The following is a 15,742-nucleotide window of genomic DNA, read 5'->3' on the forward strand; positions in this document are numbered from 1 at the left end:
CAGCACATGGAACAATGAATATCATTGCTGATGGCAGAAGGATCTCATTTGAAATCAGAAAATACAAAAGTATACTTATCTCTGCTTGTTAGAAGACAATCCTTTAAGGCCCCAGAGCTATTCTTTTTGTTACCCAGGCACCATCTGGTTTCTTCACCACACTTTTATATGGTACCCTTAATTTCAGTGATCACTTCATGAAGATGAACATAGCGTAGCACCATGTTATAAGAGCTAATTGTTCTTAGATTGGACTAGAATTAAGTTTGAATCTAAAATCCATTCATATATCTTTGGTTAATATATGCCTCTAGTTCGCTTTAGAGACATTATCATTTTATGATCAGAAAATTATAAATCAGCCCTGGGGTGTATGGTAATTCTATTAATAATGCCATTAATTTAGCCAATAGTATACAATTTCAAGCACTGTTGAGAAAAGGAAATTATACAAGTAAGGGAATGCTTCAGACTGAATTACATGAATTGTTGACTTGTATGAATTAAGCTCTTAATTGACTGTACAATATTTACATGAACAATGGGGGTGGGTGATAGGGTAAAACTTTCAATAACATTTATTACAAAGGCAGAACCAGAACTAACAGACTAATACATATCATAAGACATTCAAATAGTAAATCCATGGTAGTCCTAGGCCACTGTGGTTGGGTACCCTCAAAGCAAGATATCTGAACCCAAATTAAATGAACACAAATTCCACAATCTTAAGGTAGCAGTCATCTGATTCTTCTCACATTAGGTTGTTTCAACCTTAACTATGAGGGATATGTCTTTCCTTAAATCTGCTACAGGTCAGTCTGAGGTGAAGTCCTGTTCACTTAGTGGATTTCCTCATCAAATCCTTTTCGTATGGCCTATGAAAATGTTGTGCACCTCAAAAGGACAGCATCTGAAGTCCCAGCAGTTTACAGTACACAACCTGGGTCACTAAAGACTTAAGAGAAACTAGGTCAAATGAGTTGAAATAGGAACCCAATATTGGGTGAATTCTCCCCCTGGGTTCTATATAAGCATCGTTAAGCATGTTTTCCTTACAATTCTTTCTATGCCTGAACCCATTGTTGCAGCCACTGCCGATCCATCTCCTTGGAGACCTCTCTCTTTTTGGCTTCCCCTCTACTTTGTCAAGCATGACTGCCTTCTCCAGGGTCTTGTCTCTCCTGATCACACAGGCTGGTGTGCTTCCTCCATGTGGACTTAGTTGACACCTCATGTAGATGGATGCTTGTTAGAGGACAATCCTTTAAGGCCCCAGAGGTATTCTTTTTGATAGCTAGGCACCATCTTGTTTCTTAGGTAGGTAGGAAGAAGTCTCGCCATCCTTGCACAACATTTTCATAGGTTCACTGTGGCCATACTTCTTCCAAGACATACTTTTGGTCCTTTTAGCAGCCCATGGTACTTTCAATATTCTTTTCTAGCACCATAATTTAGACCCATCATTCTTCTTCAGTCTTCCGTATTCAATGATCAACTTTACATGCATATTAAGCAGTGGAAAATACCACGGCTTGGGTCAGGGCAACTTAGTCCTTAAAGTGACTCCCTTGCTACTCAATACCCTATAGAGGTCTTGTGCAGCAGATTTATCTAATACAACATAACTTTTGATCTCTTGATTGTTGGTTTATTAAGCAGTGGTTGTGCATCCAAGCAAGATAAAATCCTGGACAACCATGCAGTGTTTCATTTTGTTATGTGAAAGGTTGCTATGGGCTGAAACAGACTCAATGGCAACTAATAACAACAACTAAGCATTTTTCCAGGTAGGAGGTTGCTCCACCCAGTTTACCTCCCAACAGAAGTGTCATCACCTTCTTAGAAACATACGGACCCCTGTACTACCACCTTGACTTGTATTTCCAATAAGCTTTGCTTATTTTTCTGGTAAGTGCCTGCTTATTTAGTGTGACTTTAGCACCAAGTGCTGTATGGCAGCCTATGAATGATTTTCTCCCTCTTCTTGTAATCTTGAGAAATTGAATCCAGCTGAGGTGGGGGTCTCTGCTGTCAAAGTGGATTTAAAGACACAGATACATAGGCCGTGATATAGTGCCTGGGCAGTAGACTGGTTTTCTACCTTGTTGCTGGGACACTTGATTAGAAGATTACATGACCTGAGATCAGAAGCCTGCTTGTGCCATGGTGTTTATCCTTATAGTAGTGAACTTATAAAATATTTGTCCTTTTGTGATTAACTAACTTCACTCAGAAAAATTGTTTCCAGTTCCATTCTTTTAATTTCACTGGTTTGTTTCTATTGTTTACAGTTTTAAATTTCAATGTATTATTTTCATGCACATAATATTTTCTTCTCTCTTTCCTTTGGGGTTAAATATTCTTACATTATTTCAGCTTAGGTCATTGATTTTATACTTATATTCCTTCACAGCAGGTACTAAAACCGATGCTAATTGCTGTAGCTGTAACTGACTAATTTTATTATTTTGGCTTTCCATTTTCATTCAGGTCAAAATATTTTCAAATTTTCCGTTGGAAATGTTCTTTATTCATGATTTGTTCAGGTCTCTTTGCTTCAAGCACATATGTTTAGAAGTGTTTTGTTCAAAGCATATCAAAGCAATGATACGCTTTCCAAATATTCTACTGTTACTTATTTTTAGCTCTATCCTGTTGTGGTCAGAAAAAAATATAGTACTTTGTACGATTTAAATCTTTCAAAGTTCTATATGGAGACCGATATTTTGATGGATAACTTGAAATCATCATTCTCCAGAAGTTTTTGATGTCCTCTAAATGCAAAATAGATCAAGTTCACTTATGAAACACAAACTAGAATTCATGGCCATTGTGTCCGTTCTGACTCGGAGGCCCTACACGGAGGATAAGCTTCCCCTGTGGATTTCTGAGACTGTAATTACAGAAGTGGAAGGCCTCATCTTTCTCTTGCAGAAAGACTGATGTCTTTGAACTGCTGACACTGAGGTTAGCAGCCCTGCATGTAACCATTATACCACCAGGACTTCCAGTTAACTCATGGTATCATTTAAATGGACTAGATTTCTATGTATTTGAATTTATTTAAATTATCCATGATTTTTATAATTTTCCTTAATTATATTTCTCCACTCCATAGTATAATCTCTCTTGGTTTCCATTAATATTTTCATCCAGGTTGACAAAACTATATATTTACAGGGATATACTTATTATCCCTGCACGTATGCCAATTCTTGAAATTAGTGATCACAACTGGAAGTTGAAATATGATTTTCTAATATATCAGTCCTCTTGGAAGGTGAAGATGGGCTCTCATTATAATCCGTATAGTCTTTATGTGATGTTTTACACTTCTCAGAGAGCTTTGTGGTTACTCCGCTGGTGTCACCATTCTTATTACATATATAGTCAAAGTTGAAAGTAGTTCTGTCCTGAGCCTAACGTGACCCCATGCCCTCTGATGACTGATCATTACAATCATTCAAATGCATGTTCTTCTACCTTTAATGAAACCTGTGTTGAATATCTTAGTTGGAGTTTAAAGGGAAAATGAAAAAGCAGAATAGAATCATGTATATTGAACATCTAATTAGCAGTGGTGACTTCTGGTTGTAGTTTGTAGATAGAAGTCCACTTTTAGATAGCTGTATTCTCTTAAGGATTGTATGATAATAATTTGATCATTAGGCTGCATTCAGTCTTCTGTGGCTTCTTGAACCCGCAGTGTTTGTGCATTCTTCTTCTTTTTATTTTTAATATCTCAATAGTATTTCAGGCTTTCTTTTTACTTTCCCCACACTCAATGATGTAATCTCTTTGATCTGTTGTTTTTTGAATAGTTGTAAAATGCAGTTTCTCTTTCTTTCTAGACCTGTAATAATACTCCATGTCTTTGCTCTTGCACTGTTTTTTTTCCTCTAGAGAATATACTCTCCTACCATGGGGGTTGTAACTGAATGAGCCTGAGGTCAAAACTTGAGGATTGTCCTGTGGTTCTCCACCTTCCTAATGCCGCAACCATTTAATACTGTTCCTCATGTTGTGGTGACCCCCCAGACATAAAATTATTTTCGTTGCTACTTCATCACTGTACTTTGTTACTGTTCTGGATTGGGCAACTCTTGTGAAAGGGTCGTTTGACCCCCCCAAAGGGGTTGTGACCCACAGGTTGAGAACCGCTGCCCTAGAGGGTCATTCCCAGTCTCCAAGTGGATCATGTATCCAGCTAACCCATACCTTCACATGATTACATCAATTCCTGATGGTAGCTTCTTTGGTAGTCATGGTAACCGTTCCGTGGCCTGTGCTCAGGTCCTTATACACTCAGTGGGGATTCACATTTACCCTACTCTCAGAATTTCATTATCTTTATCAAGATTTTTTTTTATATTTATAAAAAGATTATATTTATCAAAATATCTTTATCTTTATCAATTTCAAATTCTTTATCAAGCTGCAAAAGTTCAGGAAGATGCCCACAGGAGCACTTTACTTAAAAAAAAGCATATTCCGCCCCTTGCTTCTGTCTTTATGTTCTTTTTTGAAGCACGTTTTATGGAAGTGACAGTTCTTCAATGACTATTAAATGAATAATCAAAAATTTTATGTCACTGCTTTGTGAGTTATATTTTGGTAGAATCACGGTAAAGAAGCATTCTTCCTCTTTTCACAGATGAGAGCAATAAAGTAAGTTGTGATAGTCAGGTTTTGGGTAAAGAAGGCTGGTCCAGGATTCTCAGTGGCGAGGAAGTTAAGACCTAATCATTGTCCACTATGTGATCTAACACAATGTAATCACCTCAATAATGGAATTTATGAGAGCCCCATCAATTGTAAGAATATTAGAGTAAGAAGTAACCCCCTTGCTTGGATCATAGCCCTAATGCATTCAATTGAACAGGAAGTTTCCTCTGGAGTATGGCCTGCTTCTAGTATAAGTGGACATACTGGAAAAGCTTGCTTATTTTTTTTCTCTGGCCTGGGTTTTGAACATGGTTCATGGATCTCTAGTTCTTTGGACATGAGATGTGGACATGGTTACCAGCCATATTTTCTGTCAGTCCTGAGTAGCCTGACTTCTGGTCTTAGAGTCATTCCCCTCAGTAAACACCAGCCTGTCTTTCTGACCATCTTGGTTTCATCATCAGTCGCTGTAGTGGCTCTGAGAGTTAGAAGAAGCCTATTTTCTTACCAGTGGACTTCAAGTCTGCTCAAACTTGGACTTGTCCACTTATACAACTCTGTGAGCCATTATCTTGATATAAACTTCTTTATATATACAAATATATGTACACCTACACACACATTCATGCTTCACTGGTTTTGATTCTATAGAGAACCCAGACCAAGCCAAAGGTCTAGGAAAAGTAAGCATGTTTCAAAAGGATTAAATACTTTAAAGGCCATTGTGAATCAGAAAACCATATGCTTTATTATAGGAAGAATGATAAGTTCATAAAGAATGGCATCACAATTATCACCAAAAAGGGCATTTTTAGAGAAATCAAATCATTCACTGCATTGGGTAAACCTGTTGTACAAAATATCTTTAAAGAGGAAGAATTTTACTTGAAGGACTCATTTGAACCTGACCCAAGACATGGTATTTTCAAACACTTCGTATGTGTGTGAAAATGAAATATCAAATAAGTAAGACCGAAGAAGAGTCACTGCAATTGAATTATCGCGCTGGACAAGAACATTGAAAGTTGCATGGACTGCTAAAACAATAAACAGGTCTGTCTTGGCACATGTATAACTTGAATGCTCCTTAGAAGCAACGATGGTGAGATTTCATCTCACGTGCTTTGGATATGTTGTCAGGAGAGACCAGTCCTTGGAAAAGGATGTCATGCTTGGTAAGGAAGAGGGCAGTGAAAGAGAGGAAGACCCTTGAAAAGATGGATTGACACAGTGACTGAAGCAGTGGGTTCAAGCACAAGCACACTTGTGTGGAATGGCACAAGACAGGTCAGCATTTTGTTCTCTTGTTCATAAGGTCCGTAGAAGTCAGAGCTGACTCAATGGCCCCTGACAGCAAAGATTTTAAAAGCAAAGTTGTGACTGGAACTTATCAAACCTAATGTAGATAATGTTCTGGTTTACTCTATTTCAAGAATAGTGAAGGCCTACTAAGTACTAGATTTGGTACATAAAGTCCCTAAATTATATATACTTAACACTTGAATAATGAATTCACATAGTTAGTAAATGAACCAAATGCTTACTCTGATGATTAGCAATCTTTTTATGACTACTACAAGCCTGCTCATGGCTATAACATTTAGCTAATTATGAACATTTGCTATTCTGCCTTTAGGTTGTGATTGTGACTAGGCTCTTTCCATTTCGAACTGAATCACAGCTGCCCTATGTATAACAGAAACATCAAGAGCAAGGCTTGGTCCTATGCCATCCTCACAATTGTTGTTGGGGTTGAGCCCACTGTTGTAGCCACTGTTATAGTCCATCTTATTGATGGTCTTCTATTTTGATGACCGCTTACCAAGCAATATGGTCTTTCCAGGAACTAGACTCTCCTGATCACAACATGGCCTATGTCCTCGAGACGAAGTTTACAATTCCCACTAGTAAGCACCATTCTGGTTGTATTTCTTCCAACATAGATTTCTTTTTTCTTCTGGAAGTACAAGGTATCATCAGTGTTCTTTGTTAATCGCCTTAATTCAAATGCACCCATTTTTCTGTTGTCTTCCTTATTCACTGTCCAGCTTTCACACACATGTGAAGCAGTGGAAAATATCATGGCTTAGGTCACTTGCCCCTTAGTCTCAAAGTGACATCTTTACTCATTAGCTTTATGCAAGGGGCTTGAAATTTGGGTGAAAAATATATCAGTCAAGAAAAAAAATTTGATATGAAACATGAGAAGATTAATAGAAGGCTAGGAAAAGTGTGTATAAAGACACAGGGAATTGAACTTAAACAAAATTAACCTCCTATTTTAATGTGCATGTTGTGTATGTGCATATTGTTACTACTAAGGCTTAAAGAGATCGGATTCCAGAATTGATTGGTGGAAATATATGCCCTGTTCAACAGATATTGAAATATTATGAGATGTGGTAGACTAGATATACAGCATTTGAGTACGTCATGTAACTGGAAAATGGAAATATCATAGGGATACTGTTAGAGTGGTAAAATAGAAGATGAAAAATAGTGTCTTTTCTAGACTATGATAGCTTTCCTATGCTACTCTAAAGGCTATTGAATGAAAGAGCAATTATTTGAAGTATGAATTATTACAGATTCAATAATGAGAACTATATAACTTCAATGATGGGAAGTTGTATAGAAACAAATCAACCCAATAGGGGGAGGGGAAAGATTTATAACAGTTATTTAAACATGAATGAGCTGGATTTCCCATTATTAGAAGTGTTTAAATACAGGTTGAAAAATTATCTTCTAGAATATAAGTAGAAACAATTAAAATGGGGTTGTGTGATTAGATGGCATTAAAGGCCAATCCAGCTTTTGAGATTCGAGATTTCTGTAGTGCATGAGTCCAATTTATGTCCACCAAGCTCATTTTGAATGTACCCAAATTGTCATTACAATAATATCAGTTTTTATTCAAAGAATTGTATTTTATATCAGAAGCATAGGCACGGCTGCTTTCAAAATCATAGATGAGCTGAAGGTTCATGGGAGCCTTCAGATAGTGTGGTTTCATAGATCTGTATCATGAGGAAATGAGCTCACTATTCTGTAACACTCAAGGGATGGCTTTTTCTATCTCCATTGTTCAGTCTGGGCATTGAGAATAACAATTTAGAAAACAGTTTCCCCAGTTAAACTTGGAACTTTCACCAATTTATAAAGAGTACAGCTCTTAACTATAATTTTGTCTTGCTGGGGCTCTGTACAAGATTTCTTTGTGCCAAAGCAGGAGCTGCTCAGTTAGTAGAATATTTCAAGTTCTTCGTCACTAGCTTTAGTGATTGGTGCCTAAATTCCTTGTAGCCGTGTAAATCTCACTCTATCACAGACAGCATTGTAGTTCAGCGTGGGTCTTGACTTTTTTTTTTAACCATTGATATAATACCTTTCATACTTACAAAATAGTTGCAAATGATGAAAAAACGTGTTTTGACCTTGGATAGATCATCAAATAAAACTTCATAAAACTTGAAGTCCAGTACTTATTGCTAAGTATTTCATACTATGGTGATTTGAACATTGATGTAGTAATGGACGAAATGCCAACTGTTATTTTAATACCAGCAGGGTCCTATGGTAAATAGGTTTGAGCTAAGCTTTCAGACTAAGAAAAGATTACAAAGAAGGAATTGACTATTCATTTCAGAGAGCTTATCCACTGAAAACCTTATGAATAACAGTGGAATATTATTTTTGTCAGATATAATGCTGGAAGGTGAGTAAGTTTGTTAGGTGAGAAAATGCTTAAAATACTACTGACGAAGAACTGCCTTCTTTCTCAAAATAGAGTTGACCATAATGATGTAGAAGGAGTAAAACCTGCAGGACCTTCAATTGCTGATGGGATACAACTGAGAACGAGAAGAAATAGCTTCTAATATCCATTATTATTCAGAACATGAAAACTACAAAATATAGATTTAGAAAAAAATGGAAGTTGTTGAAAAGGATATAAAGATTGATATGCTAGGCATCAGAGAGCTGAAATGGACAGGTCCTGGCCATTTTGAATTGAAAAATCATATGGCTCATTCTTCTAAGAATGAGAAACCCACAGCAATGGTGTGGCATCAACGGTACAAAGATGTTATCAAGATTCATGCTGAAGTGCAGTGCTGTCTATGACAGAATACTATCTACATGAGTATAAGGAAATCCAATGAATGCAACTATTTCTAAAATTTAGGTACCAACCACTAACACTAGTGACAAAGAACTTGAAAAACTCTACTAATTTCTTAAGTCTAAAATTGGTCAAGCACATAATCAAGACTCATTGAAAATTACTAGCTATTATTAGAATGGGAAATATGAAAACAAAGAAGAGGGATCAGTATGTGGGAACTAATGGCTTGGTGACAGCAACAAAGCTGGAGTTCACGGACTAGAATCTGGCAAGATCAGTGACTTCTTCATCACAATACCATTTTTAACAATATAAATAGTGACTACACACATGATTTCCCCCAGATGAAATACACAGGAGTCAAACTGAATATATTTGTGGCAAGGGGCAATGGAGAAATGAAATTTCATCAGCCAAAGCGAAGCTAACAGATGCCTATTGAACAAATCAATTGCTCATACTTAAATTTGGGTTAAGGATCTCTGTGAGCATGATGGATTATGAGATGGGCTGCGAACTGCAAGGCCAGCAGTCCAAACCCACCAGCATCCTCCATAGAAGAAAGATGAGGCTTTCTGCTTCTGTAAATATTTACAGTCCCGGAAACCCACAGGGGCAGTTCAAACTGAATGGAGGGCATTGGTGAAAAACAATACTCCAGGAATTGACAGAATAACAAATTAAATGTTTCAAAAAGCTAATAAAGCACATACTAATTTATGCCAAGAATTTGGAAGGCAGCTGACTAGCCAGTCTACTGGAAGAACTCCATCTATGTGCCCCTTCCCAAGAAAAAGATATCTCAGCAGAATACATAAAGTATCTAATAATAGCATTAATATCATATGCAAGAAATTTTGTCAGAAGATAATTTTAAAATTGTGCAGCACATCAAAAGGAAGCTGCCTGAATTCAAGTTGGATTTAGAAGAGGGTGTGGAACAAGGTATACCATTGCTGATGTCAGGTGACTCTTGGCTGCAAGCAGAGACTATCAGAAAGATGTTTACTCATTTTTTATTGATTGTGAAAAGGCACTGGAATATGTGGATTATAACAAACTATGGATAACATTGCAAAGAATGGGAATTATAGAACACTTCATCATGCTCATGTGAAATGTACACAGATCAAAAGATAGTCTTTCAAAAAGAACAAGGGAATATTGCATGGTTCACAATCAGGACAGGCGTGCATCAGGGTCTTTTCCTTTCACCAAATTTATTCAATCTGCATGCTGAGTGAAATAGAAGAGAACCTTGAGTTTATAAAAGAAGAATGTCTCATCAAATTTGGAGAAAGGCTAATTTACAAACTGCTGTATACAGATGTCTGGGGGAAAGTTGAGGCTTTCTATGTGAGCAAGGGGTTACAGTCTGAGAAGACAGCAGGGCAGTTCTACCCTATAGGAGTTGAAAACTATTCAATGGCAGTGCATTTTTGAGTTGTTACATGCAAATAATACAACTTTGTTTGCTGAAAGCAAGGAGGAGTTGAAGAACTTTCTGATAAAAATTAAAGACTTTACAACTCAATGTAAAGAAAATAAAATGGGACTAATAGACAACATCGTGATAAACAGAAAAAAGAATCAGAAGTTGTCAAGGATTTTAGTTTGCCTAATCCACAATCAATGCTTATGGAAACATCTGATATATCCGCTGCACAAAACCTTTTTAGAAGGTTGAAGAGCAAGGATGTAACTTTGAGGACTACGGTTCATCCGACTCAAGCCTTCATGTTTATTGTTGCCTGCATGTGGAAATATTTAAAACAACAACAGAAACCTTGCTGCCTTGCAGTCAACTCTGACTCATGGTGAGTTTATAGGTCAGGATAGAAGCCCCTATGGGTTTCTGAGACTGTATCTCTTTCTTTATGTGAGTGAATATAGAATAACACCAAAATACCGATGTACTTGAACTGTGGTGTTGGTGAAGAATATTGAAAGCACCATGGATTGCCAGAGAAAAACAAATAAATCTGTCCTGGAAGAAGCCAGAATGATCCTTAGATCATCGCCTGTACTTTGGACATGCTCTCAGGAGAGTGCAGTGTCCCTGGAAAAGGACATCATGCTTGGTAATGAAGGAAGCCATCAAAAACGAGGAAGCACCCTAAAGGAGATAGATGAGCACGTTGGCTGACACAATGGAGTCAAACATAACAATTGTGAGGATTGCACAGAATTGAGCAGTGTTTCATTTTGTGGTGCTTACGCTTGCCATGAATCAGAATTCGCTAGATGATGCCTACCAACAGCAAAGCTTGAAATGAATAACTCCATATATGATCTTAGTTACTATATATTCCTAAAAGTCAGAAAAAGTACATGAAAGCATTCTGCACTGCAGAGTTATATTATATAAATAAGAAGCAGCAACATCACAGGGAGGCTTTGGATTGGAGAATGGCATATCCTCTCATTGCTTACAATTTTATACTTGAAAGCAACTTTAGAGAAGTGGAAATGACAAGTGTTTGACAGAAACCTTGCCTTGAGAACCACTTACTGAAATCTGTAAATGACTGTGATTATACAAAGCAAAGATTCAAAATAATTAAGTTCAATAATTAAATGCATGCCTATAATAGAAGGTATTATAAATGCTAACATATTACTTGCCCTTCTTTCATCAAACTCATCTGCCTCCTGTCCCAATACTTACCATCCTAAAATTAGTATCTGATCACCTCATCAACTTCTCTTAAAATACTTAAAATGCTACTTATAGCCTACAGGTTAAAAGATTTTAGAAATTCAGGCAGACTTAGTATCTGATTACTACTCATCTATTTAGACTCATTTCGATTACTCCTCTCTTCTTGAATGTCAAAATACTTAGAAATCTCTGATTATGCCATACTTTGCACATACTGAACAATCATTATTTCTCCTGCTCTATTTTTCGCATGAAAGTAAGTTAAAAAGTATTGCTATGAGATCATAGAAATCATTTTCTTTTTATAAAAGCTTTCAAAATGTCAAGCTATTTTTTTCTCATAACCTCCGGGTAGTCAATACGCTTCTGAAGAGGGTGTTTCCACCTCTCTAGGCCCATTAAAGAATCCTGTACTCTTTGATCACCACCTCTAAATGGCAGCTTTGGTGTCCTCCAGACTCCCCTCACATTCTTTTTCAGGGTTCCTTGACTCTGAAGGTCAAAAGGACATCTGTATGGTCAAGGCCAGCAGGGGTATAGGGTAGAAGAGATCAGGTTTTCTCAGGCAGTTTTTCTAAGACAGTCCTACCTCAAATAATAAGCAGGAGCATTCTAATGCTGGGGGCATGGGGTGGGGGGCGCGGGGAAGAATTGCTCAGTGCAACTTTCCTGGGCTTTCCTTTACTAATGAAGCTTTAATTATCTTTGAAATTCTTCTCATTAAGTCATGTGATGGTGACATGTCCTTCAAGAAAGTCCATCAAGATTATACTATCCCTTTGGAATACCGAGATCAGTCTCATAACCTTTGAAGCTGAGCTCTCTACGTTGGGTTTTTGTAACCCATTTTGTCCCTTCAGAAGCCATGGTTGTTTATTATTTTCGGTTCATTAACTTATTTATTTTTAATCATTTTATTGGCACATAATATACATATCATGCAATTTAGTAGTTCAATCATATTAGAATAGTTGTTCAGTCATCACCATAATACATTTCAGAACATTTTCTTCTTTCTCCTACTCATTTTTATTAACTCCTCATTTCCCCCAACCTTCTTTGCTGTGCTTCTAGATAATTACTACTTGAATTATTGTCTTTAGATTTAGCTCTCTTGGATTTTCTATACAGAAAATTACTCACACTCACAAATAAGAAACAAGCACACAACTTGGTCAGTAGATTCCCCACCCCCGTGCCCCTGTTATGGACTTGATCTGGTTTCCAACATTTTCTGTATTTTTGGTTTGTATTGTTTACTCCATTTTGTTGTTGTTGTTGTTCATATTAGATTGTATCCAGAGGTGTTATGTCAGTGGAGGTCACCCTCTTGCAGCTGTATTATATGCTTTTCCGTTTTTGGGTATATGAAACCTAGGACCAATGAACCCTAGAGGGACAGCAAGCAGAATAAGGGATTTGGGGGGAGGGGGCTACAGTGCTGGAGGCAGGTCAAAGGGGGACACTGTCAAGGAGTTCATGTAGAAAAAGAATGTTTGGAAATTGATTGTGGTAGCAATTGTACATTCTACTTGACATGATTGAAATTGGGAATGATATTATCTATGTATTAAATCCCAACGAATAATAATTTTAAAAGATGCGAACAACAACAAAACAATGGCAAAATACAAGAGAAATCTAAGCTGAAAAGAAAGCAGAACATATTAAAAACGGAAACAACTTTAAAATAGCTCAAAAGGGAGATGAAATGATAAAGTGTTACATTTTAATCCAACTGCATCTGCTATGATCCACTTTACAATGCTCTCTTTTTGATAACAAGGCTGTTCACATCTCTGCTCTATAGGCAAAGGGGATTTGTTTTCTGGATTGTATTGGTAATCCAAAGACTTGTCTCCAGTTACAATTGGTACCATAAATTGATCTTCTTTAACGTCAATCTTTCTCAAAAGACTGATGAGGAGGTCAGCTTTGGGAGCTCGCTGGTCTCCATACAACACGGTGGTACCCACACAGTCAAAGCTTACAGAGGCCAAGGTGTTCATTCAACATTGAAAATGATGAAGCATCTGAGACCCCAAAACAGATCAATGCTAATTCTGTCATTAACTTACTTGAGTTTCTGGACTTCTGTTCTAGGCTCTGCATTTGCTGAGATTGAAGGTCTTCCCTCTTGGCTCATTTTTGAGGTCTTCTTTAAAATGCTTTCTCCATCTAAAACATTTTTGGTGCAAGAGCATCTCCACAAATATTGTAAAACATCAATAGTTTAAGAAGATCTCTACTTGAGTGTTGTTCAACTTTTGCTATTAGCTCTGACCTCAAAAATTTTTCTTGGCACAAAATACACTTCCCCTGCACCCCCTTTTCAAAGGCAATAATAATGAGACTATTGCAAGTGTACTAATAGGAAAATTTGTCTGCAGCCATTCATTAATCACAGTGACATTTTAAAATACATTCTGTGTAGAATGCATACCTGAACTGAATCTCCAATAGTCATTCTTTCTGTGTTGACCTTGTTCTTATATGTACATGGATTTAGTCACGGGTTGTTGCTGTGTGCCATCGGGTCAGGTCTAACCAAGAGCAACTCTGCACAACAGAATGCAACACTGCAACCCTTAAATTATCCATATACTTCAGCACATCATTGCAGCCACTGTGTCCAACCTTCTTGTTGAGGGACTTGCTCTTTTTCTTTACCCTTGTACTTTATCAGCACGATATCCTTCTCCAAGGACTGGTCTCTCTGGACACAATATGTGCAAAGTCTTTGAGATTAAGTCCAACCACCCTTGTCTCTAAGGAACACTCTGGCCAGACTTCTTCCAGGCAAATGTCTTTGTACATTTAGCAGTCCGTGGTGCTATCAGTATTCTGCACTAGCACCACAGTTCAAGGGCATATCTTCTTCTTGTATTTTCCTTTTTCAATGTCCAACGTGCACATGCATATGAGGCAATAGAAAATACCATGATACGACCTAGTCTTCAAATAACATCTTTGCTTTTCAATACTCTAAAGTGGTTTGTGCAGATTTATGCAATGCAATGATCTCTTGACTGCATTGATGAGCATTGATTGGGATCCAACCAAGACAGTATCCTTGACGTCTCGAATCTTTTATCCTTTTATCATGATGTTAAATAATGGTCTGGATGTGGAGATTGGGATCTTCTTTACATTGAGCTATAATCCATACTATAGGCTACAATCTTTGGTATTCATCAGCAAGTATTTCAAGTCTCCGTCACTTTCAACAAGCCGGGTTGTGTTATCTGCATATTGCAGGTTGTTAATAAGCCTTCCTCCAATCCTCAATACTGTATTCTTCCATATACTATCCAATTTATCTGATTATTTGCTCAGCATACAGATAGAACTAGTATGGTGAGAGGATACAACCCTATCCCACACATTTTCTGATATTAAGCCATTCAGTATTCTCTTGTTCTGTGTACACAGCTGCCTCTTGATCCATGTACAAGTTATTCATGAGAACCATGAAGTGTTTGAGAATTCCCATTTTTCTCAAGGATGGGAATATAGTTTGTTATGATCCACACAAGTGCCTTGGCACAGTCAATATTCAACCGTTGTTGAGTTGATCACCAATACATAGAAGTGTGTATGCATAATACGTGGTGTTTGCAGTGGAAAAAAGGCAAAATCATTGAATTGTTTAATTATCACAAAATTATTACTCTTTATTATATAAAGAGTAATGTGCTTAACTTCATACATTATATCTGAATCATACCAATACCACCCCTTGCTTCTACTTTTGTTTCTCCATAATATATTTTTGATCAGCCAGTCCAATGAATCTTGTGAAATGAGTCCATGCTACCCTTGCTCAAAAGTGTCAAGGATTGCTCATCCCCAAGAATAAAAGCTAAAATCCTTGCTGTGATCCAATGGTCCCTACATATTTGCCCACTGCCACCACATTTCCGCCTGATGTTTTTCCCAGCCTTCCGCCCACACAAGGGTACTGCCCTTTCTTCCTGTGCTTCTTTCTCCCTGAAATGACTTGTTTACTTTCTTTCCTTAGTTGTCTTAGAACTGACACATCAGTGGAACCCACCTCGATTGGCAATCTGACTCCTGACATATGTTTCATTCTGATTTTGTTTTTCTTCTTTTTAATCATGTTCTTGGGGGCTCAGACAACTCTCATCACAACACATCCATCCATCCATTGTGTAAAGCACATCTGTACATTCATTGCCCTCATCATTCTCAAAACATTTGCTCTCCACTTAAGTCCCTGGCATCAGGTCCTCATTTTTCCCCCTCCCTCCCCACTCCCCCCT

Source organism: Echinops telfairi, unplaced genomic scaffold, assembly GCF_000313985.2.
Source record: "Echinops telfairi isolate 266 unplaced genomic scaffold, ASM31398v2 ScPeMD7_3;HRSCAF=10, whole genome shotgun sequence".
Taxonomy (NCBI): Eukaryota; Metazoa; Chordata; class Mammalia; order Afrosoricida; family Tenrecidae; genus Echinops; species Echinops telfairi.